Source organism: Silene latifolia, chromosome Y (assembly GCF_048544455.1).
Source record: "Silene latifolia isolate original U9 population chromosome Y, ASM4854445v1, whole genome shotgun sequence".
In the NCBI taxonomy this organism is placed as follows: Eukaryota; Viridiplantae; Streptophyta; class Magnoliopsida; order Caryophyllales; family Caryophyllaceae; genus Silene; species Silene latifolia.
Genome location: NC_133538.1, coordinates 179,640,821 through 179,645,398, shown reverse-complemented (window position 1 = coordinate 179,645,398; position 4,578 = coordinate 179,640,821). Strand labels below are relative to the sequence as shown.

At 36.9% G+C, this 4,578-nt stretch overlaps 1 non-coding gene across 1 annotated transcript; it reads left to right on the top strand.

The window, feature by feature from the left end:
- The first annotated feature begins 240 nt into the window (after nucleotides 1–240).
- On the top strand, nucleotides 241–347 carry LOC141636974 (small nucleolar RNA R71). The gene has a single exon (XR_012541539.1). It is a non-coding gene; the product is annotated as a small nucleolar RNA R71 (small nucleolar RNA).
- Nucleotides 348–4,578: the final 4,231 nt, after the last annotated feature.

Sequence of the window (4,578 nt, the reverse complement as noted above, 5' to 3'; positions counted from 1 at the left end):
TCAATGTGAGCACTAAGTTGAGCACCCAATTGAGTAACGGAGTCCACTTCATGCTTTCCTCCTCTAGTTGCCTTGCGAGGTCTACTATATTGTGAATTATGGACCGCCATTTCCTCAATCTTGTTCCATGTTTGATTGTCATCAACTTCGGTGAACATTCCATTTGATCCCATATTGAGAATGTTCCTTGAATCTTCATATAAACCATTCCAAAATTGTTGCACTAAAAACCATTCGCTAAGTCCATGGTGAGGACATGAGCGACAAATACCTTTGAACCGCTCCCAAGCTTCATACAAAGATTCTTCATCCCTTTGCTTAAAACCCGTAATTTGAGCTCTTAGCATGTTAGTCTTTTCCGGTGGGTAGAATTTTTTGTAGAAAGCTAGAGCTAGCTTCTTCCAAGAATCTATTCCAAGGGTGGCCTTATCAAGGCCCTTCAACCAATGCTTTGCGGTGCCGATTAACGAAAAAGGAAATAAGACCCATCTTATTTGGTCTTGAGTCACGCCCGTTTGAGAGATAGCATCACAATAATCGCAAAAGGTTTCCATATGAGAATGAGGGTCCTCACTAGGCATTCCCCCGAATTGGCTCCTCTCAACTAGTTGGATGAAGGCGGACTTGGCAATAAAATTACCGGTGAGATGTTGCGGTGTAGGAGTACCATTTGGTAGATTCTCCTCGGTGGGTATAGAGTGTGACGAGAATTTAGGCATTGTAGGTGGATTTTGTGGGATATTGTGTAATGGGTTTTCTTCTCCTTCTATTGCGAAAGGATTGACAAACTCACTAGTGGGTTGAACAACTTCACCAACACCTCTCAAATTCCTCCTAACAAGTCTCCTATTATTCGTCAAGGTTCTTTCGATTTCACGGTCAAAAGGTAACAAATCACTTTGTAACCTTCTAGACATGCAAAATATCAAACAACTCAAAAACAATTAGAACAAACCTTGAGGAGTTTTACTTCCCAAGGTGAAAAAGACACAACTAAAAACAATAAAAGAAATCTTAAATCAATTAAACACCGTCCCCGGCAACGGCGCCATTTTTGATCGAGGCCATTTCGTGTTCACAATTAAGTATATGTGGTCGTTGGTCAATGGTCGATACAAAACACAATTTATACTTCACAAACAACTCTACAATTAGTAAAGAGGCAAGTAAAGGTCGGATCCCAAGGGACGGGTATTGAAATGAGAATTCTATTGTAACTAGTAGTGTCTAGGGGGTGTCACAAATTGGGTTGATGTAGAAGGTCACTAAACTAGAATAACAATGAAAATAAACAAGCAAGATGAATAAAAAGGGGTGTAAACAATTGATTAAAAGCACTAGGGTGTCATGGGTTCATAGGGGAATCATGGGATATGATCATACAAACATGTTCTCAAATTATAAGCAAGCAATTATTGTTGTGATGGATTGAGTTGGGTTATATCTTACAATCCTAGGAAAGTTTGGGTCCGGAGCCGAATCGATTAGATTGTACAACACCTACAAGTCGACTTAATCTTTCCTACTCAACACATGCATGGTCTAACAAGACTCGAGTTGGGTTATGTCTTACAAGTCAAGTTGAAAGGATAGATGATGATAGTAAATGCAAGGATTCATAGGCTTAGCATTTCATCAAATATAACATGTGCATGTATTAAGATCAAAACAAGCAAGCAAATAAGATATGAAAGCATATTGATTTAAGCATGAATCATTCCCCATGTTGGTTTCCCTAATCACCCATTAAACCCTAGCTAAGAGACTACTCACTCATTATCATGTTGATCATGCTAGAAAGGTTGTCAATCATACTAACATAATGAAACATGATGAATAAATGAAAGTAATTAACAATAATTAAAAAGGGATTAAGAGATTATACCTACTAATGATTCCAATAATAAAGCAAGAATAATAGAAGTACTTGAATCCTAGATTGAGAGGTTGTCAATCTCCCAATAATAACCCAAATAATCTTCAATTACCCAAAATAAAGGAAGAACAAGAGAGAGATTAAAGAACTAAAACTTGGATTAAAACTTGATTAATACTTGATTACAATATTGAAGAGAGATTTGATTGATATTAACTACACTAATTATTGATAAAAAGAACATGCTCCTCTAATTAGCCTAATGGGGTATTTATAGTGAAAATTAGGGAGGATGCATTAGGGTTAACTAAGGGCTAAACTAGTAATTACACTTTTTAAGTTGAGCAAGGAGGACCCGGTATTTTTCGAGAGAAGGGCTTCTCTTTTCGTAGCTTGAAGAATGAAATCCGTCTTGTCATCGAAATCCGTGCGGATTAGAGTCGGGACGGCCGGATTTGGGCTGGGCAATCCGAGCGGATTCAGGAGAGGGACGCTTTCGGATTGTCTTGGGGGAATCCGAGCGGATTCCAAGGAGGGACGCTCGGATTGTTGAGGCTGGACGGACGGATTGTCTGCAATCCGTTCGGATTGTTTGTCAGCGTCAATTCTTCTTCTTTTTCTTCCCTTTTCTTCATAAATTCCTTGGGGATTTCCTTGGGGACGCAAGGATCCTTTCTCAACATTGTTCTTCTACTATGATATGTACAAAGGCCTTCTAGTCTTGTCTCTTCTTGATGCTTGGTCATTGAATACAATCAATTTAGCCTCGTTTTGCCATGAAAATGCAAGATTCTTACTCCTTTCCTACCAAGGGATCAAAATCTCAAAGAATATGCAAAACAAAGAACTAAAGATAAGAAATGACCCAAATAGGCACTAAAAAGCATGGAAACAATGGTAATTCGGGGGTTAAATATGCGCCAATTATGGTCACATCAGCAAGATTGGTTGCAAAGGGTTTTGCACTAATTGAAATGCTTATGTCTATTTGGATCTTCTTAGGGATTGTGTTTCATTATGAGGATACGCATACCGCATGTGAATCTAAAACCTACTTCTTCAAAAGAAGGAATGTATTCAATACATGTCATGAGTTTTATAGATTCTTGCAATCCTAAGATAATGTGCAACTTAAGAGATGGTCTTAAGTAGGACATCAATGAGTTAGAATCAATGTTTTGATCATGTTATAAAACTTTTCTTGATAAGTCGAGAAGTTGTGTTTATACATGGAGTTTAGTGGGAGTTACGGAAATTTTTTATTAGTCTTATATGTGGATGACATATTGATCATTGCGAATGATTTAAGACTTTTGGAGTATTATAATACATCCTGAATATCCGGTTTTATGAAGATAAATCCACATCATATTAGCGTCAATAAGAAGTCTTATGTTGATAAGATTCATGACTAGTTCAATTAAATTGAACATAGATTGATTTCATTTGCTTTTTGCGGATCAATTAAATGAGTAATGATGTATAACACTTCATATGCTTTGAGTATGATGAGTCGTTTTCAAAATCGAATTTAAGTAATCTTTACCAAGTAAGCCATAAAGATTACCCTTAAGTGCTTGCAGAAGCATTAAGGAAGTAAAGCAAAGTGTTTATGATGCAATTTTTGTGTAAGGGTGTTACACAAGTGACAATTGACAATTGAGATTGCGCATGGTTTCCGACAAAACCATAATCAAAAAACATTAAGATGGTTAAGATACCATTGTTGCTATGATATTTAAGAAATAGATTTTCTAGAATCGTTCTAGGCAATAAAGAGCAATGAGAGATATTTATAACGGAAATTGAGCACACTTGCAATCATGAGATGTGCAAGAGGATGAGTCCCACTTTAATCGTGAAAACAAAGTGGGAGCTATTCTTAGGCTAGAGGACCTATGTCTTGATTGGATATCGGCACGCACTCAGAAAGTTTTGTGATGCAAATGTATACATTACAAAGGAAAACGAGTATGTAGTAAGGTTGAGTAAGGTACAAGAAGTTGATAAAACCTACTAACCAAAGCCTTTTCATAGGCTAAACATGATGAGTCATGTCATTTCAATTGAATTGAAATGAACAACTACATACAAGATCAAATTAGATTATAGAACATGAAATAGTACTCAGGCATTGACTATTCATATGTGATAATCGTATTTGTTGTTCGAGTTTTACTTTAAAACTCTTTTGTTATACTATGTTACATCCAAACGGGTTGTAGAGACAACATTGAACCCCGTTAAAGTGAACATGGATTAACATTGTATTCGCCAATAGTCACTTGTATGAGGTGACGTCTCGAAGTGACTAGAGTGTGATGTGATTGATGGCAAGTTCAAGTGCCATAGAGTCATGTGAAATGACTAGTCGATCACATAGGCGATCATTAGGAACACTTTGTCGGGCAAAGTGACCGCTTATAGAGTTCGACAAATTTACATAAGAGTGTTTAAGTCACAACTCAATACAAGGCTTAGAGCCATGAAAATCCGAAACAAAAGGGCTTGATTAGTGACAAAGGGTTTTGCACTAATAAAGAGAGATTTCAAAGCAAGATTGGTTGCAAAGGGTTTTGCACTAATTGAAATGCTTATGTCTATTTGGATCTTCTTAGGGATTGTGTTTCATTATGAGGATACGCATACAGCATGTGAATCTAAAACCTACTTCTTCAAAAGAAGGAATGTATTCAATACAT